This window comes from Odocoileus virginianus, chromosome 8 (assembly GCF_023699985.2).
Source record: "Odocoileus virginianus isolate 20LAN1187 ecotype Illinois chromosome 8, Ovbor_1.2, whole genome shotgun sequence".
NCBI classification, from domain to species: Eukaryota; Metazoa; Chordata; class Mammalia; order Artiodactyla; family Cervidae; genus Odocoileus; species Odocoileus virginianus.
The window spans coordinates 38,201,308-38,223,813 of NC_069681.1; the positions used below are offsets into that span (position 1 = coordinate 38,201,308).

The 22,506-nt window shown below is 38.9% G+C and overlaps 1 pseudogene; it reads left to right on the top strand.

Moving 5' to 3' along the window:
• Positions 1 to 22,506, top strand: part of LOC110142337 (ATP-binding cassette sub-family C member 4-like) — a 91,821-nt pseudogene that overhangs the window by 60,548 nt on the left and 8,767 nt on the right.

The following is a 22,506-nucleotide window of genomic DNA, read 5'->3' on the forward strand; positions in this document are numbered from 1 at the left end:
ATTGTAGAAGTTTCTCCCAGTGGGTGGGACTGGATGTTTGGCTTGTCGAGGTTTGCTGGTTAGGGAAGCTTGGGTCGGAATTCTGGTGGGTAGAGATGGATTTCTTCTCTCTGGATTGCAATGGAATGTCCAGTAGTGAGTTTTTAAATGGGTTCATGGGTTTGGTGTGACTTTTGGCAGCTTGTATATTGATACTCAGGGCTATGTTCCTGCATTGCTGGAGAATTTGCATGGTATGTCTTGCTCTAGAACTTTTGGCTCTTGGGTGGTAGTTGATTTCACTGTAGGTATGGAGGCTTTTGAATGATCTCTTATTAATTAATGTTCCCTGTAGTCCAGATTTCCCTGGTATTCTCAGGTTTTGCGCTTAAGCCTCTTGCCTCTGAATTTCTTATTCTTCCATTAGCCTCAAGACTTCATCCATATATAGCACTGATAATAAAACTTCTAGGTTAATGGGGAAAGGATTCTCCACAGTGAGGGACACCCAGAGAGGCTCACAGAATTACATGAAAAAGAGGAGAGGAAGGAAGGAGATAGAGGTGAGCAGGGGGAGAAAAGGGGGCATTAAAGAGAGGAGAGACAGATTTAGGTTGTACTCTGTTTCCTAAGTGTTCTCCACAGCCCAGAACACCGACAGAGATTCACAGAATTTGATTGAGAAGAGAATGGGGAGGGAGGAAATAGAGGTGATCTAAGGGAGATAAAGAAGAGTCAAAAGGGGGAGAGAGTGATCAAACCAGTATCACACTCCTGAGTAAAATGGGTACTGAATATTGGATTCTTAAATATCCAAAATTGATATCAAACGCTGAAAAATAAAGATTAAAAATCTAAAGTAGAGGTTAGACTCTTAAAAATACAATATTAAAAAACCACTAAAACACACAAAAAATAAGAAATATATATGAAGTTCACTTTAAAAGTAGGGTCCTTTTTTTTTTTTTTTTTTGGCCAGGTTATAGTGCGTTATAATAATGAAAATTAAGGAGTAATAGAGGAGTAATAGAGGACCTTAAACATAAAAAGAAAGAGAAAAAAACTTTTTTAATTAAAAAATAATAATAATAGTAAAAATATATCTAGGAATTTCTCTGGAGCTGTTGCGAGCAGTGTGGGTTTGGTTCAGTTTCAGATAGCTCCTTGTTCCAGCTTATACTTCTCGATATCTATAGGCCCCTTCCAGTGTAGTCAGTGTTAACTACAGGGATTTTAATCTGTTGCACCTATCACTTCTAAAGCAGTTCCCTTTGTTTATTTGGCTTCTGTTTGCTGGTCTCTTCAGTGTCTAATTTCCGCCCTGAAACAAGTGGGTGGAGGTGGTCTCTTGTTTAGGTTTGCTTGTTCAGTCATGCTGTGGGGAGGGAGGGGCACTGCAGACAAATATCACTGGTGTGTGTGGGGAGCACTCGCAGTGTTCCGGCCACACTGGGTTTGCCCCCACTTGCAGCATGTGTGCTTTCCCCGTCTTCACTGCTCAGGCTCCAGGCTGCTCTATAGGGAGTGTGCACTTCCCAGGCCTAAGCAGCTCAGATTCAGGTTTTCGGGTACTCCACAAAGACGCAGATTCGGTTGGGCCTGCATTTTGTGCCTTCCCTGGTTGGAGCAGCTCAGGCAGCCAGGAGCATGAGGAGCGCACTCTCCCCGGTGCAGTGCGCCTTATCTCCTCCACGGTCCCAGAGTCAGTTTCCGGGTGCACTGGTTGGGTGCGCCTTGTGTTTGTTCTGGGAAGCTGATTTCTGGCTGCAACCCTCCTGGTGGATGTCGACCATCCAGAATCTCAGGAAGTCTTTGGTTAGAAGCTGGAAGCCTGTTTTCCCTTTGGTAGGGGGTGCTGTTTCTGGGGCCAAGTTTGCTCCTTTCCCTTCCCTCTGCCTCCTGCCTCCAGCGGGGGATGGCCTGGTCCACAGCCGGCTAGCTCTTCTCTAATATTCGCTCAATCCTTTGTTCTGGGAACAGGCGGGTAGTGCCTAAATTTAGGGCTTTTCCCAGGTTAATTCTCTCTGTTTTGCTATCCCACAGTTTAAATTGCTATCTCTCATTAGCTCCCTCAGATTGCCCTCAGGGCATTCAGGCCCAGTTCTTAACCTAAGCATTGCCACAGGCTCCTCTCAGTTCCACCCCTACTTGCTGGTGGCGGATGCCGGTGTCTGGGGCACTTTTCTGCTGGGAATTGCCTTTAGGCATGTAATCTGTGGGTTTTATTTATTTTTTCTCCCAGTTAGGTTGCCCTCCGAGATTCAAAAACTTCCCCCAGACCCACCAGTGAGAGGGTTTCCTGGTGTTTGGAAACTTCATTAGGACTCCCTTCCCGGGATGGATCTCCGTCCCTAACTCTATTGTCTCTCTTTTTATCTTTTATATTTTGTCCTACCTCCTTTTGAAGACAATGGGCTGCTTTTCTGGGTGTCTGATGTCCTCTGCTAGCGATCAGAAGTTGTTTTGTGGAGTTTGCTCAGTGTTCAAATGATCTTTCAATTAATTTCTGTTGGAGAAAGTGGTCTACCCATCCTGTTCCTCCGCCATCTTAGTTCCCTCTCCCAGAGTGCTTTTCATCTCAGTAATTGCATTATTCATTATTGATTGACTCTTCTTTATTTCTTCCAGGTCCTTGTTAAACATTTCTTGCATCTTCTCAATCCTTGTCTCTAGTCTATTTCTGTAACTCCATTTTATTTTTAAGATTTTGTATCATCTTTGCTATCATTATTCTGAATTCTTTTTCAGGTAGACTCCCATCTCTTCCTCTTTTGTTAGGTTTGGTGGGTATTTGTCATGTTCCATTTATCTCTGCCTTTTCATTTTGTTTAAATTGCTGTGTTTGGGGTGCCTTTTCTGTAGGCTCGAAGTTCATGGTTTCTCTCTATTGTGGAATCTGCTCCCTGTGGGTGGGATTGGACTAGTGGCTTGTCAAGGTTTCCTGGTTGGGGGAGCTTGTGTCTGTGTTCTGGTGGGTGGAGCTGGATCTCTTCTCTCTGGAGTGCCAAGCTTTTTGGGGTGTCTGTGGGTTTGGCATGGCTTTGGGCAGCCTGTGTTTTAATTTTCAGGGTTGTATCCTGCTTTGCTGAAGAATTAGCGTGATAGGTCTTGCACTGGGACTTGTTGGCTCTTGAATGAAGCTTGGTTTCTGGGTAGGTACGGAGATTTTGGGGTGAGCTCTTGTCTGTTAATGTTCCCTGGAATCAGGGATTCTTTGATGTTCTCAAGTTTTGGAGTTTACACCCCTGCCTCTGGCTTTCAGTCTTTCTCTTAGAGTAGCCTCAAGATTTCTCCATCCATACAGCACAGATGATAAAACATTTAGGATATGGGTGAAACAAATCTTCACAGCGAGGAAGACCCAGAGAGATTCACAGAGTTCAGTAAAGAGAAAGGGGAAGGGGCATATAGAGCTGACCTGGAGAAAAGGGAGAGTCTAAACGGGAGAGAGCAATCAAGTCAGTAATCCAATCCCTAAGTGAAAATGGATACTGAAGATTAGATTCTTAAAGTACAAAATTGATAGCAAGTACCCAAAAGCTTAAAAATCTAGAATAGAGGTTAGACTATCAAAAATACAATATAAAAGATACAAAACAACTTCAATCACTATATGTGTATATATGTATATATATACACACACACACACATATATATATATATATATATATGTATGAAATTTGCTTTAAAATAGGGTCTTTTTTGGCAAGGTAATAGGTTATAAAAATGAAAATTAAAGGAATAATAAAGAATTTCATTAAAAAAATTAAAAAGTGATAACAGTAAAAATATATCAGTTGATCAGTTGTGTTGTGAGGAAGGAAGAACACTGCAAACAAATACTGCTGGCATGTGTGGGGAGTGCTCAGAGTGTATGGACCACATTGGGTTTGCCCCAGCCCAAGGCAGCGTGTTCTCCCTGGGTTTACACTGCTTAGGCTCCAGGGTGCTCTGCAAGGGCACTGTCCAAGTGAACCCTGTGTTTCATGCATTTCCCAGGTCTAAGCTGCTCAGGTTCTCGGGGACTCCACAAGGCCAGAGACCTGAATGGGCTGTGCGTCTTGTGCCCTTTTCAGGTCTGAGCAGCTCAAGTGAACGGGTGCTTGGTGAGTGCACTATCCCAGTTGGGCCATGCATCTTAATCACCTCCCCAGTCCCATCCGCTCAGTTTCCTGGGTGCACCATGCAGCACTGTCTCAGGTGTACCATGTGTCTCCTCTGGGGAGCTGATCTCAGGCTGCGACACTCCTGGCAGATGTTAACCTTCCAGGTTCCCAGGGAGGCATGTTTTGCAACTGGGAGCCTGCTCACAGTTTTGTGGTCTCATGAGCCAATATTGCAGCAGCCCCTTGCCTTCTGGCTCTGACTGTGGTTCACCTGCCTCTCTGCCTCTGGGGAGGGAGGGCTCCATATGTAGCTGGTTTGCTCTCCTTTGATATTCACTCAATCCTTTGATCTGTGATCATTCCAGTGGTCACTGTGCTGTATTAGAGCCTTTTGTGGGAAAGGTCTTTTTTTTTTTTTCCTCTCTCTGGTGATCCCACAGTTTGGGTTGCTATCACACGTTAGCTCCCTCAGATTGTCTTCAGGGCATTCAGGCCCAGTCCTTATCCTAAGGGTCTATGATGCAGCCTGCGCCTTCCTGCCCAGCCCCCACTCACTGGTGGTGGTGAGCGTCTGGACTACTTCTCCGCTGGCAGTTGCGGTTAGGTGCATATTCTGTGAGGCTTCCCTCCACACCATCCCCACCCTCAACCCCGCCACAATTATGTTGCTCTCTTAGATTCCAAAACTCCCCACAGACTCACCTATGAGAGGGTTTCCTACTGTGTGGAAACTTCTCTTCCTTCATGACTCCCTCTCCAGGATGGTCTCCATCCCTAAATCTTTTGCCTTTGTTTTTGTCTTTTATATTTTGTCCTACCTCCTTTCAAAGAGAATGGGCTGCCTTTCTAGGTGCCTGGTGTCTTCCACCAGCGTTCAGAAGTTGTTTTGTGGAAGTTACTCAACATTCAAATGATCTTTTGATGAATTTGTGGGTGAAAAATTGGTCTCCCTGTCCTGTTCCTCCACTACCTGGGGACCGCCTCTTGAGTGATTTTCTTACTCAAATTCAAAATGGGTTGTAAAGCTGTGGAGACAATTCACATTAACCCCAGTAGTTGATGTTCTCTTTGCACGTGTAGAGATGTTTGTTTCACACATGTGAGGAGATTCCAGATCCTAGAAGACAGTTTGACTAATGGAGAAAATATCCTAGTTTATTCTTCAGTGCCAATGTGAAAATAGTTAATGGTTTTGCTTTGAGGCACAGATATCAACTAATCATACTATTGTACTTTCCAGCATCACACCATGACTGACAGTTAATTTATGTAGATCTTGATGTAAACTTTCTCAAGTAATTGTGTCCTCAGTTTGTGTGCGTGTTTAAGCAGATCTTAATTACCTTGAAGGCTTTTTTTTTTTTTAAATAAAATCTTCCTTTCTCTTCTTCAGTTTTTTTCTTGAGGTGAAAAAACTTCTTCAACACTTCCTTCTGTTAATGTTCAGTAGTGTGGAGGATATTATGTGGCACACTTTGTAAAATGGAATATTATTTTAGAGATATTAATTATGTTAGAGGTTTTGTAAGCATGCACTCGCAACTTAATGATTAATAATTACAGTGAATTTTGATATTTTATATTTTAATTCTGTTCTATAAGCACCAAAATAAAATGAAAAGAGGTTAAGGTAATAACATTCCCTATTTTGGGGTATTTAGGAACCTGTTTTATTCACTGGAACAATGAGGAAAAATCTGGATCCCTTTAATGAGCATACAGATAATGAACTGTGGAATGCCTTAGAAGAGGTAATTTATTGAACATAATTAACTTGATAGCATCGGTGTCTATTTGTGTACATTTATAGCATTGCATGTAATTAAGAGGAGCTTATCAGTTTAACTGACTTGATTTACTTCCTAGAAAAAGATGGATGACATAAGTGCACTTACAGTGTGTTTATTGATGATGGTGAAAACTAATAATATAATGCCATGTTTCCATTTTAGCTTTTTTCCTAGAGCTCCAAACAATTAGATCCATTATCTTTTCCTTAGAAGAGGACGCAACTAGATGTTAAAACTGTGAACTCAAATTCTACTAGTGACCTAATGAATTAATTACCCTAATTACCCTCCAATGTTCATTTTATTCCTCTTGTCTTAGAGAATATCTACTAAGTGGAGACAATAGTAGTTTTTCATTATTAACTGAAAGATGCGAATGAGATCTAGACATTTCACAGGAAAGTGTTTACAAAAATAAATTATATAGTTGGAATGTGATGATGATTATTTATTGGTGATTATATCATTTTAATGCTGTAGCTAGAATACAGGTAACAGAACCTTGGAGCATTTGCATAGTTTTTATAAGGATAGGTTCATTTCTAGAGAATTTTCTGTTATTTGCTTCATGTTTCCCTTTGCTCCACTTTGAATTTTCTCACCCTTGCATGACAAAGTTTTTGACTATTAAGTTGCTGTTGGTTTGTATATTGTAATACAAATTATTTTGTGTATTTGCCCTCATTTTGCAAATTGATTCTACTGATGACAGAAATTTTACACTTCGAAGTTGTAGACAGACTTCTAATTTCTCATAGGAGCTAGCTCAGTCTTTGCTTTTAATAAGTAACCATGTGCATCCCTATACACCAACAGTGAAAGATCAGAGAGGGAAATTAAGAAAGCAATCCTGTTTACCATCATAATAAGAAGAATAAAATACCTATGAAAAAACCTACCAAGGGAGGCAAAAAACTAGCACTCAGAAAACTGTAAGATACTGACAAAAGAAATCAAAGATGATGCAAACAGATGGAGGGGTATATATATACCATGTTCTTGGGCTGGAAGAATCAATATGGTGAAAATGACTATACTACCCAAAAAACCTAGAGATTCAATATAATGCCTTTTGGATTACCAGTGGCATTTTTCATAGAATTAGAGCCCCAAATTTTACAATTTGTATGGTAACACAAAAGACTGAAAATAACCAAAGCAATATTAAGAAAGAAAAACAAAGTGAGAGAAATAAATTTCCCTGATTTCAGATTACATTATTGAGTTGGCCAAAAAGTTCATTACATGTTACAGAAAAACCCAAATAACTTTTTTAGCCAACTCGATGCAGAGCTACAGTCGTCAAGATGGTATGGAACTGGCACAGAAACAGATACATAGACCAATGGAGCAGGCTAGAGAGCCCACAGATAAACTCACACATCTATAGTCACCTAGTCTATGACAAAGGAGGCAAGAATACACACTGGAGAAAAGACAGTCTCTTCAATAAGTTGTGCTGGAAAAACTGGACAGCTACATGGAAATGAATGAAATTTAGAATACTACCTAATACCATATACAAAAATAAACTCAAAATGGACTACAGACCTAAATTTAAGACCAGATACAATAAAACTCTTAGAGGAAAACACTCTTTAACGTTAATAGGTACTGAATGTTTGATTGATCTCTTCATTTCAGAGAAGTGTAGCAATTTCTTTAATTTTTTTTCTTAAACAGACCTGAGTGGCTGATTTTTTGAGTTGGTGTGTTTGTCATTTGGTGTCACCCTTCCAGGGAAGCTCTGAAATCTGTAGTATACAGATGATCATTTACTGTGAGCAGACAGATTTGGAGGTCATACAATTTTCAGCCAGTGATTCTGGTTTCTGAAGGATGTCAGCACTGAGTCTTTACACACCCACCCAGCTTTCCAGCAACGTGGGGATTTCGTTTTCCTAAATTGAGCAAATTGTTTTACCTTCTCCTGCCCAAAAAGAAGTGCACCTCTCATTTCATTGAAGTTTGTGAGTCTACAGTGAAATTCTAGAAGAGAAGAGGAGAGAGCAATTAACCATCAAATGTAGTAAACAATAGGATGATCCAATGATCTTGAATTCACCAGACAGGTTTAATGGTGAAATTATGACATCTTAAAAAAAAAATAACTGGAAGTACTGGTAAATTATTTTTCTATTTGTTTCCCAGCTGATATATTTTTTCACAGATTCTCAGGTAGAAAAATTACTCTAGAATTTTAGAACACATTGTTCCATGGACAGAGAGACAACATTTATCTAAATTCTAAAAAATGATGAAGTGGTAGAAGGGGTAGATGATACTAAGATCTACCTTTATTTAAACTACATTTGGAGCTTTCTATAAAAAGAAATAGATGTGAGTTTATTTCAAAAGTGAAGTAGGTGGTTTCCATGTATTGCTTCTGTAATTGACCCTGTTAACATTGGTGATATCACTTAGAGAACTCATCCCATCATTGTGTTTCTTTAGGATCTCTTCTTTATGACTGTTTTAAAGAACACCTACCAAACCTTTCATTGAAAACATACAGATGTGATAAAGGAAAATTCCTAAAGAAATAGAATAATGGGGTGATTTATCACTCTAAGTGTGTGTGTGCATTCTCAGTCATGTCTGACTTTTTGTGCCCCCCTGTGGAACTGTATCCCACTAGACTCATCTGTCCATGGAGTTTTCCAGGCAAGAAATACTGGATAGGGTTGCTGTTTCCTCCTCCAAGGGATCTTCCCAAACCAGGAATTGAACCCGCATCTCTTGCATCTCCTGCATTGGTAGGAGGATTCATAACCACTGTACCACCTGGAAAGCCTGTCACTCTAAGAGGTATCACTAAATTAGTAAGGTCAATTTGTAAGTGAACTCAACCCTAGTTATTAGTTTGTAAATGGTGCCAACCTGGACATGTGAACCCAAACTCATAGAGGTGGCCTGAGAGTGAGTAGGAGGTAACCACTATGTTTTCCTCCTTTAAAGTCCTCTAATTCTGTTTCTTCCTTCTTCCTTGGGAGAGATGGACATTCAGAAGGGAGGCAGTCCAGTGGATGCTGCCCATCTCATCTTGGTTATTTTTCAAAATATGCTGAAAATACATTTTTCATATACTGAAAACTAGCCACCTTACTATAAACTGACAGAAGTTCATCAGAAATTAGTGGTTATCGGGGTACTAAAAAGCAAAGGCAAATCCACACATATAACATGATTGTACCTGAAAATGAAGCAATTTATCACTCAAAGGTTAAAAGAGCACAGTAGATAAAACTCTTGAAACGAATCATCAGTGTGTTGCTTCTGTTAAAAAAATAAAACAAAACAGCTTAAATTCTGGGATATGAAGTTAAGCATATGGTCTGTCCTGTCAAAACTGGGAAGGAAATCATGCAGTCAAATGTTTGATATTGATAGTGTCTCTGTTCAGACAGAAGTGTGTCTCATCACACAGGAAACCAAGATACAGAAATCTGGGCATCAACAGCTGGTGCCTCAGAAACCACGTGGTTCAGTCCTGGCTGTGGGACAGCTCACATGTCCATTTCCCAGGCCTTGTATTAGGTGAATGGGCTCTCCTTTTACTTCACCTACTGATGCTCCTGCTCTAGTAAAAGCTCTTCCCCATCTGTTGATTGTATTTCCCTGTCTCCTTCAGTCCACACCAACCTTTCTTTTTGAAAAGTAAGACGGTTCCACAAAATATAGAAACCATCTGACATGTGTGTTGATCTCCTGTGAGGGGTGTTGGTGCCTGGTTTTTGATAGAGTACATGTAGTAGGTTACATTGAAAATGTTTATGGTGATAGAAATAGAGTGTCTTCAATTTAAGTGTATTGTTTTTTAATTTTTCTATATTCTATTATTTTCCCAAACTCAAAAACAATCTGAAGGATTCTGTACTGAAATGTATAGTTTTGAATAGTATTATTTACTCCATTTTCCTTAAATCATAACTTTTTCAGTGCTTTCCACTGTTTAAAGTGTGATATTGTGATATCTAAGAGCCAGTTAATTGTTATAAGGATATATTCCTTTTACACTTAATAAGAAAATAGTGTTTTACATAAATTATTTATTTATGTGGGTTTATTTTCTAATTTATAGGAACAGATATGTCATACAATGAGATTTACTCATGCCTTCATTCATACAGCCAACAAATATCTACTGAGAGTTTGTTAGACAGGCATTGCTTCAGATTTTGGGGCTATCACATCATCAAAAAGACAGTCTCTTTTGGAGCTTAAATTCTCTTGAAGAAGATGGAAAACAAGCCAATGCATATGTAACAAGGTCTCAGTGCTGACACATGCAAAGAAGGAAAATGGAGCAGAACATGAGAGGCTAGCTGACAGCATTATTAATATTGAGCAATATCTATTGATCTGTCATAAATTCTACATGTACTGATTCATTTTATACTCTATCAATGTTAGGAGGTACCCATCTTTCTAATTATGATACTATAGTCTTAGAGTTTAGGCAGCTAAAGTAGAGTAGTTTAGTAACTTGCCCAGTTGGCAGAACCAGGCAGGACTTATGCCCAGGCTGTCTGGCTTCAAGTCTCCATTATTTTTTTCTTTTCGGTTCTGCTGCTTCTTCATTGCTTCTTGCAGGCTTTCTCTAGTTGTGGCAAACAGGGGCTAATCTTCGTGGCAGTACACAGCTTCTCACTGACATGGCTTCTCCTGTTGTAACACCTGGACTCTGGAGCACACAGGCTTCAGTAGCTGTGGCCTGCGGGCCAGTAGTTGCAGCCGGTGGGCTCTATAGTGTGGGCTCAGTAGTTGTGACACATGGGTTTACTTTTTCCTTGCCATGTGGGATCTTCCTGGACCAGGGATGAAACCCATGACCTGTGCATTGGCAGGTAGATTCTTAACCACTGGACCACCAGGGAGTCCCAAGCATCTGATTTATTGTTTTTAAATTTTCAAATCACAGGAACATGGGAGGAATACTATGATGAACACATATACACCTTTACCTGGATTCATCAGCTGTTAGTGTCTTCCTCATATTTTCTCCATCTCTTCTATAATCTGTATTTTGCTGAATTGCTTGTAAGTTGTAGAAATGTTTGTTAAAAGTTGGATTTCACCTTTAAATACATAAATGTACACCTTGTAAGAGCAAAGACGTTCTCTTATATGTCCTAACACAGACGTGTCAATCTATAAATTTCATAGTAATATTATATTATTACTGAAATGAACTGAAGAATGCTTTCAGATTCTCTAGTTGTAACTCCTAGTTATTATTGTCTCTGTTTCTATTGTCCTTTTTTCTCATTTTAATACTTAAGTATAACTTGATTTTATCATTACACTACAGAAGGCTTTCATATTCATTTATTTTCATAACCATCCCTGACTTATAAATGAAGACAGAGTCTCAGAAAATAGAATTTTCTGAAAAACATTTCCCTTCACAGCCCTTTTAAGTCATGAAGCAGATATGGACGAACTCAAAGAAAAGTATAAAATGAAATTAGTGATGAGATGTCATCCAAGTCAGAGGCAAGTATGAGTCAGAATGTCAGTCTTAAGCAAGTCCAATCACTTGTACCACAATCCAAATCTTACCCTTTAGATTTTGTGTACTTTTCATGTTAATGCTGCATAACAATACCATATTTGATTCTAACTCAGAATTCTCCTTTCTTGGAATTGGACTCCATCAGGAGCACAATTCAGGTTCACATTTATAGACGTGCTCCAGCATTTAGAATACCTGAAAAATGAAAACTGCTCACTCACCCTTGGTGTGTTGTTATCTGATTTTATAATGTGTCAGATAACTTATCAGCCATCACTCATCAATCTGTTGGTCTCTTAATTTGAAGTGTATTTCTTCTTTATGCTTCAACTTCAAGTATAGCCTGAGTTTGGTTCTTACTCTATAAAATGTCTCCAAAAAAAAATTTATTGAACTGAATCCTACCCTCAAATGTACTTTCAGGTTATCTTTGACAGTTACAGTTTTGTTTTTTCTAATCTTTGGAGTATAATTTTATGAAGATAGATTAATATAAACATCACCTATATCCATATTCTGGGGGAAATAAGACACTGTGTCTTATTTTTCATGAGTTTTCATTCACTGCAAGACATTTATGACACTGAGGAAAATGCACTTGATTGGTCCACTATTTATAGAATTAAACTTGGGAAAGAACCATCACCAGAGCAGGTTCCAGGATTACTGATGTATAAGGTGCGGTTTTCCATTGTTTGAATTTGTGTTATTTTAAACTTCACCAAATGTGCTTGTAAGATTGTATCTTCAGAGAAAAAGACTTACTGTAAAATTTTTTGAAGTTTCAACTCCTGTGTTCCAACTCCTGTGAAAAATGAAATTTGGGAAACTTGACTCAACCATAAAAGTTGTTTTAACTTTTCTGTTTAAAGCATATTAGGAGAAATAGATTCATATTTTGAAAGATTTCCTTAACTAACCCCTAGGTGGGGTTTCTGGTGGATGTCCTGTGGCAGGGATGGGGGACCCTGAGATCTTTCTGTCCTGAGTTGACTCCACCATCTTTCTCAGTGAATTCTCTTTGGAAAGAGCTCTCCCCATTACCTGGCTGTACATGTAAGATGCATAAGAAGTCCTGAGGACATCAAAGTTCTAATGTGTAAGAGGCTTGTCTACTTCAATAACAGTTTGCTTAGGAAAATGTCATTCTTTCTGTATCTACAGGTGCAACTTAAAGACACCATTGAACATCTTCCTGGTAAAATGAATACTGAATTAGCAGAATCTGGATTGAACTTGAGTGTTGGGCAGAACAACTGGTGTGCCTTGCCAGGGCTATTCTCAAGAAAAATCAGATATTGATTATTGACAAAGCCACATCAAATGTGGATCCAAGGTATGGAGCTGAGACCCAGGAAACCTTGAATCTGACTTCTAAATGTGGTAAATGGAAAACATTTAGTGATGCTTAGAAATGTTTCTAAGTGTTCTCTTGGCCCCATGGATATTTCTTGATAATATTAATTCCAGAAAACAAAGGAAAAACCAAGACATGTTATATGGGTTAATGTTGTTATGAGGCATCCTGAGAGAGCTAGATTCCTAAATCCAGCTCCTTATAGTTTCAAGCAGTTTGAGGGGAGACTATTTTCCATCATTTTATGTAAAACACTAAATTTATAAATATGTATTTTATACTTAGTTTTTTAGAAACAAGATTATATGTTAAGGTATTAATTTTAAAAACATTATAAAAGTATCATGATATTTTTAAGTCTTAAGTCTGCTTTTCCTGTCTTTACTGAACTAAATAAATTTGTTTGATTCTAGAACTGATGAGTTAATACAAAAAAAAATTCGTGAGAAATTTGCCCAGTGCACTGTGCTAACCATTGCACACAGGTTGAGCAATGTCATTGACTGTCAACAGATAACGGTAAGACCCTCACCATTTTAGTTGTGTTCATTTATATTCAATTTCTCAATGTATCCTTCCTTGTAAGACTTGATAGGAACCTCCAGTAACATAATTTTCTCCTCTCTTTCCTGAAAGTCATTGTTGTTTAGTGACTCACTCATGTCTGATTCTTTGCAACTCCATGGAGTTCAGCATACCAGGCTTCCCTGTCCTTCACTATGTCTTGGTTGGTTCAAATTCATGTCCATTGAGTCTGTCATACCATCCAACCATCTCCTCCTCTGTCATCCCCTTCTCCTGCCTTCAGTCTTTCCCAGCATCAGAGTCTTTTCCAATGAGTCAGCCCTTCACATCAGGTGGCCAAAATATTGGAGCTTCAGCTTCAGCATCAGTCCTTCTAATGGATGTTCAGGGTTGATTTCCTTTAGAATTGACTGGTTTGATATGCTTTCAGTCCAAGGGACTCTCAAGAGTCTTCTCCAGCACCACAGTTTGAAAGCATCAATTCTTTGGCACTCAGCTTTCTTTATGGTCCAACTCTTACATCTTATATCTACTGGAAAAACCATATAGATTTAACTAGACAGACCTTTGTCAGCAAAGCAATGTCTCAGCTTTTTCATATGCTGTCTAGGTTTGTCATAGCTTTTCTTCCAAGGAGCAAGTGTCTTTTTAATTCATGGCTGCAGTCACTGTCTACAGTGATTTTGGAGCCCAAGAATATAAAGTCTGTCACTGTTTCAATTGTTTCCCCATCTATTTGCCATGAAGTAATGGGACTGGATGACATGATCTTCATCTTTTGAAAGTTAAGTTTTAAGCCAGCTTTTTTCACTCTGCTCTTTCACTTTCTTCAAGAGGCTCTTCAAGGCTCTGCTCTTTCTTCAAGTTCCTCTTTTATTTCTGCCATAAGGGTGGTGTCATCTGCATATCTGAGGTTATTGATATTTCTCCCGACAATCTTGATTCCAGCTTGAGCTTCATTCAGCCCGACATTTTGCATGATGTGCTTTGCATATACGATAAATAAGCAGAATGACAATATACAGCCTTGACATACTCCTTTCCCGATTTGAACCTTATTTATATTTCTTGCTTTGGAAATATACATACCGTGTTTTACTGCACTTCCCAGATACTTCATTTTTACAAACTGAGAGTTTATCATAACCCTACATTGAACAATTCTATGGGCACCAATTTTCAAAAACAGTATTTGATAATTCCATGTCTCTGCCTCACCTTTTGGTAATTCTCATTATATGTCAAACTTTTTCACAATCATTATAGTTTCTCTGGTGATCTGTAACATCAATGTTACTGCTATGACTTGCTGAAGTCTCCTCTGTTGGTTAGTATTTTTTTCAGCAATGCACTGTTTCTGGATTAAGTTCTTTGTATTGTTTTCTCAGACTTAATGCTATTACACACATGATAGGTTAGTGTAGTGTAAACATAACTTCTGTTCTGGGAATGTTCTGGGAAACCAGAACATTCATATCACTCACTTTACTGCTATGTACACTTCATTCTCGTGCTCTGGAACTGTACCCACACTGAGGGATGACCGTACCTCATTGCTCTCTGGAAAACAGGTGATTATCTATTCTGGAAGCTTTAATATGGGCATAAAGATGAGTCAATCTGTTGCAAAGACTGATGCTCCAGAGGGCAGGTGACTGGACTCAAGGAGTAGCTGGGGAACTGACAGATGCTGACGAAGGGCATAACCAACAGGATTGTCACCATAGAGTCCTATCATTGCAAGTGCTTAAGGTGTAACTGAACATTCAGAAAACTAAGATCATGGCATCTGGTCCCATCACTTTATGACAAATAGATGGGGAAACAGTGGAAACAGTGACAGACTTTATTTTTTTCGGCTCCAAAATCACTGCAGATGGTGATTGCAGCTATGAAAGACACTTACTCCTTGGAAGGAGAGTTATGACCAACCTAGACAGCATATTAAAAAGCAGAGATATTACTTTGCCAACAAAGGTCCATCTAGTCAAGGATATGGCTTTTCCAATAGTCATGTATGGATGTGAGAGTTGAATTATAAAGAAAGCTGAGTGCCGTCTTATTGATGCTTTTGAACTGTGGTGTTGGAGAAGACTCTTGAGAGTCCCTTGGATTGCAAGGAGATCCAGTAGTCCATCCTAAAGGAAATCAGTCCTGAATATTCATTGGAAGGACTGATGCTGAAGCTGAAACTCCAGTACTTTGGCCTGATGCGAAGAACTGACTCATTGGAAAAGACCCTGATGCTGGGAAAGATTGAAGGCAGGAGGAGAAGGGGACGGCAGAGAATGAGATGTTGGATGGCGTCACCAACTCAACAGACATGGAGTTGGTGTTGGACAGGGAGGCCTGGAATGCTGCAGTCCATGGGGTTGCAAAGAGTTAGACACGACTGAGCCACTGAATTGAACTGAACTCATGGTGTAATAATTACATTTTGTTGCACTAGTGAATACTTCTACACAAAGATAGATGGATGATTTTTTTAATTCTATTTTTTAATTGAATCTAATCCATAAAAAATATTTTTGTTATAAAAAGCAATAAATGTGCAAAGTATAAATAGGAAAATAAAAAAAAATCTCATATAGGTAAGATTGCAATATACCCACTATCAGAAAGTATTAGTTGTACAATGCTATAATATTATTTGGATAACCGTAGAGCCAGTTAAATAATTTTTATTGCAAAACAGAGTATTTTATTAGCAGAATTTTTATTTATTCTTAAAATTCCACATTATTTATTAATTTTCCACAGCTCGGTTCTTAATAGCTGACTAAAATTTCATCATAGAGTATAATTAATCTCAAACTTAGACATCTATTTATTTTCCAAATTATCACTTTTACCAAAAATCTAGAAATGATTAGATGGATATGGTTTTGTTCAGTGTAAGTAAATCAGCCAAAGGGCTTGTTGGGAAACAACTGGGACCTAATTAATAGCTTTGTATATGTGTTGTCTCTCCAAAGGGATTTACCCTGCTTCAGTTCATTAAGCACCATTCATGTGTCAGGCTTAGAATTCTATTTCACAAAGAAGTTCTCTCAACATTCATTAAACATGATGGAGTCATAATGACATCTAATATAATCTTCCTTACTTTCTCTGTTGCCACAAAACAGTGGAGCAAGACAGACAAATTAGAAATGCTCTTTATCCTAAGACTCACCCATCTCTACATTAGAGGGTTCTTCCTGTAGTTTTCAGGATTAGCTGGGTGCTCATGACCTGCTTTCTCTGCAGCCAACAGCACAGCTTTTCCCTCCAGTCTCTGCTCACTGAATTCTTCATATCACCCGGATTCTCCCTGGTAATGTGAGCAAAGGAAGCATGTGACAATTTGCTCTTGCTCTAACACCATTGTTGTCTGTGGTCAACATTTTCATTGTCTCTAGTTAAAGTATTCTTTGGCAATGAATGATGAAGAACCAAAACCAGAGCTAAGAAACTCAGATCCCACCTCTTCTGTTTATAGTCAATTTATGGTTCTATATTCTTTATGTTTCTTCCTCAACTCAAACCTCTTAGAATTTTCTCACAGAAGCTAAAACCAGAAACTGTTGTAACATCCCCACCTGAAAAGCACAAAACAGCTCATACCAAACTACAGTTTTACTTAAATTCTGTTTTTCACCTTCATGAAACTTTTCTTTCATAAACCTGCATGGCTGCAATTAGAACATTTGAGAAGAGAAAAACTCCTTCAAAAACATGCCAAGATATTCCATTCAAATTTTCAGAGTAGAGATAACTAACACTGAGGTAGAAAGCATAGTCTGGGAGAAGAAATACTTTATGAGGGGGTTGCTTATGTTCAAAAGCAACAGATTTGAGAGAGCAGCTGTGGAGGTAACTATGACCCAGCCTTCATCATTCCCTCAGTGAGAGAAGGATTTATTATTTCAGTACCTAAGAAATGATTTTGAGTTAATACCTCCCACATTGTCTAGTCACTGAGAAAATCACAGGCACCATTTTAGCAATGAGGGACCCACCTTCCAGGGTTGAACAGCTGTCCTGTGTCATCACCTGATGGCCAAAGGCAGAGGCCTGACTCTCAGGTCTTTCCCCTCACAACTCTCCATGTTGCTAAGTGGGATCTATCTGTATTGTTTGTCATCATTTCCCAGTGTCTTTCTTATTAGACTTTTCCTCTACCCTCTCCTGTTCCCCATCTCTCCATGTACTCATCTATATCACTGATGACATCCTGCCAGTGAAAATGGATGAAATTATCTTATAGTGGGTCCATTTCATTTTCATGTCTAGGACAGCTGTCTGGAATATCTGCACATAAACAGCTTGATGACCACATCTTCATTGAGCTTATGTAACTGACTGACTCATCCAACATAATGTATTTTTACTTAACCTACAAGAGCTTGATAAGCCATTCAATTTTGGGGTGCCAGGAGAGATCCTGGGATTCAGGGGTTGTTATCATACCAACTTGAATGTGTGATTTAGTTTATGGTTTAACTTGGGTTACAGGAAGAGTGGGGACAGGAAAATTATAGGAACCTTTTCTTATGAAAGATGTTAAAAATTCAAAATTATACCTGTTTCTCTGCACATAAAAAGAAGTTGGATTTGTTTCATGTTTGCTCTGAAATATCTAGAATCTTTAATCAAATCAGTAAATGTAAAGGCTAAGTTGATAAATTTCTATTTCTGGTCTTTTCTCAGCATGTGTCCCCTCTCTGCTCTTGTAGCCCCTGATGTGAGCTTTGGCTTTTAAATTTGATTGAGTCCCATTTGTTTTCACTTTTATTTCTTTTGCTTTGGGAGAGTGATCAAAGAGAATATTTACTATGATTCATGTCAAAGAGTCTTTTGCCTGTGCTTTCCTCTAGTCTTATAGTACTCAGTCTTATATTAGGCCTTTAAACCATTTTGAGTTTATTTTTGTGTATGGCATGAGTGAGTGTTCTAATTTCATTCATTTTCAGGTGTCCAGCTTTCCCAGTACTATGTACCAAAAAAAAAAAAAATGGTATTTTTCTATATTCTTGTCTACTCTTTCATAGATTAATTGACCATAGATATATGGAGACCAGTGTTTTAAAACTGAAGTTTTTCTTCTTCAACATCAGGAGGAGCAGTAATGTTCTGTTATGCTATGCTTAAGTAAAATTGCACATTTGGGGCATCTAAATTGGTGTGCCAAGTTACAGAACATTTAAATTATTATGTGGATGAGACAGATTCAATTATTCTTGGACTTGTTTGAGAAAGCTGCCCTTAGCAATGATTCACAGTAGTAAACAAACGATTAACAGGAAAATAGCCTTTCTGAGACTTAATATTTCCAATTAAATACAAAGGATGAAATTAATTGAAATACCTAGATGTGGGAAAACAACCTGTATCTTGTTTAGAGTTCCAGAATATTCTCGTCTCTTTTAAAAAAATTAAATTAATTTATTTACTTATTTTAGGCTGTGCTGGGTCTTCCTTGCTGCACAAACTTTTCTCTAGTTGCAGCGAGTGGCACTACTCTTTGAGCAGTGTGAAGACCTCTTATTGTGGTGGCTTCTCTTGCTGCAGAGCACAGGCTCTAGGCATGTGGGTTTCAGTAGTTGTGACACTTGGGCTCAGGAGTTGTGGCTCCCAGACTCTGGAGCACATGCTGTATAGTTGTGGCCCACAGACTTAGTTACTCTGCACCCTGTGGGATCTTCCAGGACAAGGCATCAAAGGCATGACTCCTGCCTTGCCATGCAGATTCTTTTACCACTGAGCCGCCAGGAAGCCCATCTAGCATATTCTCTTAAGATACATTTACTCAGAACATGACTTAAATGAAGACTTGAGTACTGCTTAACATCAGGAATGTTTTTATAATTATGTCATTTGGGTCATTTATTTCAGACACTTTTTTCTCTCCAGAACCATTAACCAAAATCACTAATAAGTAGAAAGGCAGAGTTAAGAGCCCCTTCCTCTCCCTTTCAATTTCCATTTAGCAGACTTATTAATGAGTAATAAAAGGGGTTAAAGGCAGGCAGTTTAAGAGAGAAAGAGAAACAAAATAAGAAAGATACTAATAATTTGTGAAAACAGATTCAAATCCTACAGATTCAGATCCTAGGCAGTTAGCCTGGGCTGCCCCATGTGCTCTACAGGCTGAGATCACTGGAATTCAGAGCTCAATTTCTTACTTGCTTCTTTAGTCTTACCAAAGAGAAAACTAGATTTCTAGAGATTTCTTCTGTACAGAGCAATTCTGTAAAAGCTGCTTCTGTACCAGCTCTTTTTGCCAGTTTTCCACTCTCGGAAGAAGAAACCACAACCATAGCCAACTTCTAGAAGCATATCAGCCTCTCAGACAAGGGATTCTGTTTCTCTTAGCAGCTGACATAATGCAGGACCCTGAAGAAATTCTGAAAGCATTTTCTTTTTTCCCCAAATATTGCTCAGATTCTCAAATCAACTTGACATTTAATTTGTTGTCAGGGCACTGCCCTCTGGTTTGTATGATCAACTACTTTTTAGGTAAATGGAGTTTGATTTTCTTGAATCAAGATATTTGCCAACTGTGTGTATCTGTATAAATTGCCTCAAAGATCAGAGCCTGAGAGTTAAAAGCACTAAATAATGCTGCTGCTGTATTGCTTCAGTCATGTCCAACTCTTAGTGAACCCATGGACTGCAGTCCACCAGGCTCCTCTATCCATGAGATTTTCCAGGCAAGAGTACTGGAGTGGGGTGCCATTGCCTTCTCTGCTAAATAATGCTAATAACTCCAAATACCCTGGGAAGATAGAAGATGCTACAGAGTGCCAGTAATCCTAGTCTAAAACTGTCATTTTCTTCCTTTCCTATAACACTGTAATATTAAAAGGTCGGGTTAGGCCTTTGTCTAGCCAGTAAAGCAGAGTAATCCGACCATTTACACACCAGCCAGTCGCACCACCCAGATTCTCTCTTTTCTCCCTGTCCTACACCATTTTGAAATATGATCTGGGCTGTAGTATGGTACTGGGAGATATTGTGTGCTAATGGATTTCTTTCTGCTGTTAACAGGTTTTGGATTTAGGGAGACAAAGAGAATCTGGATGGCCATATTATTTGCTGCAGAATAAAAACAGACTATTTTACAAGATGTTGCAACCACTGGGTGAGGCAGAGGCCGCTGCTCTCACTAAAAGGGCGAAACAGGTGAGCCTGCTGCTGGGAGTTATAATAAAAGTTTGTCTCCAAGGAGTAGCTGGGGAAGGGACACAGGCAGATGAAGGGCATAACCAACAGAGTTGTCACCATAAAGTCCTATCACTGTCAGTGCTTAAGGTATAATAACTACATTTTGTTGCTCTAGTGAATACTTCTGCACAGAGATAGATGGATGTGTTTTTTAAATTCTATTATTTAATTGAATCTAATCCATAAAAATATTTTTTGTTATAAAAAAGCAATAAATATGCAAAGTATAAATAGGAAAATAAAAGAAAATCTCATAAAGGGAAGATTACAAAATACTCACTACCAGAAAGGAACAGTTTTATAATGCTATAATATTATTTGGATAATTCTGCTGCTGCCAAGTCACTTCAGTCATGTCCGACTCTGTGCGACCCCATTTACTGCAGCCCACCAGGCTCTGCCGTCCCTGGGATTCTCCAGGCAAGAACACTGGAGTGGGTTGCCATCTCCTTCTCCAATGCATGAAAGTGAAAAGTGAAAGTGAACTCGCTCAGTCGTGTCTGACTCAGTGACCCCATGGACTGCAGCCTACCAGGCTCCTCCGTCCATGGGATTTTCCAGGCAAGAGTACTGAAGTGGGGTGCCATTGCTTTCTCCATTGGATAATGCTAGAGTCAGTTTAATAATTTTTTTATGCCATACAGATTATTTTACTAGCATAATTTTTATTTATTCTTAAAATTCCCCATGTCATTTGTTAATTTTCCACAGCTCGGTTCTTAATAGCTGACTAAAATTTCATCATAGAGTATAATTAATCTCAAACTTAGACATCTATTTATTTTATAAATTGTCACTTTTATAAAAAATCTTGAAATGATTAGATGTGTATTCTCCTCGGTTCTGTCTCGTCCCAACAAGAATTTAAAGCAATGGACAATAGAGCCCTAGGCGTGTCATAGCTCTTGGACAGACCATGTTATAGCTCTTAGACAGATCAGTGTTACAGCTTCATGTTACAGCTCTATTTTATTTAGAAAATAGCAGGAAAATCCATCCTTGAGGTGTGAGGCATGTCGACCCAAAGACACGAAGAGAAGAGAGTGGGCAAGTGTGTCAGCACAGGAGAGAGAGAGACCCCGGCCCTTTGGCTCCTCTTTTATGTGTTTTTTTCCTCCCTGCTGGGCCTACCTATATAAATTGGGTTAGCCAGGATTGCTGTTTGTTCTACCTGAGGTCCTCACTCTGTTCCTTGGACCTTCCTTTGCTCTATTTTCGTGGGCTTTCCCCTTCCTTATCTTTTAGCCACCACCATTCTGGACTCCTGTTTCCTATTCTAACTACCTGGCAGATGGATATGGTTTTGTCCACTGTAAGTAAATCGGAGAAAGGACTTGTTGGGAAACAATTGGGACCTAATTAATAGCTTTGTATATGTGTTGACTCTCCAGGATTTACCCTGCTTTGGTTCATTAAGCACCATTTGTGTGTCAGGCTTAGAATTCTATTTCACAAAGAAGTTTTCTCAATATTAAGTTTATTAAACATGTTGGAGTCATAATGACAGTTAATATAATCTCCTCTACTTTCTCTGTTGCCACAAAAGAGTGGAGCAAGACAGACAAATTAGAAATGCTCTTTCTCCTAAGACTCACCACTATCTCTACACTACAGGGTTCTTCCTATAGTTTTCAGGATTAGTTGGGTGCTCGTGACCTGCTTTCTCTGCTCTTTCTCTGCTTTTCCCTGGAGCTCTTCCCTCCAGTCTCTGCTCACTGAAGTCTTCATATTACCCCGATTCTTTGTGAGCAAAGGAAGCATGTGACAATCTGCTCTTGCTCTAACACCATTGTTGTCTGTGGTCAACATTTTCACTGTCTCTAGTTAGAGTATTCTTTGGCAATGAATGATGAAGAACCAAAACCAGAGCTAAGAAACTCAGATCCCACCTCTTCTGTTTATAGTCAATTTATGGTTCTATATTCTTTATGTTTCTTCCTCAACTCAAACCTCTTCTTAGAATTTTCACACAGAAGTGAAAACCAGAAACTGTTGTAACACCCCCACCTGAAAAGCACAAAACAG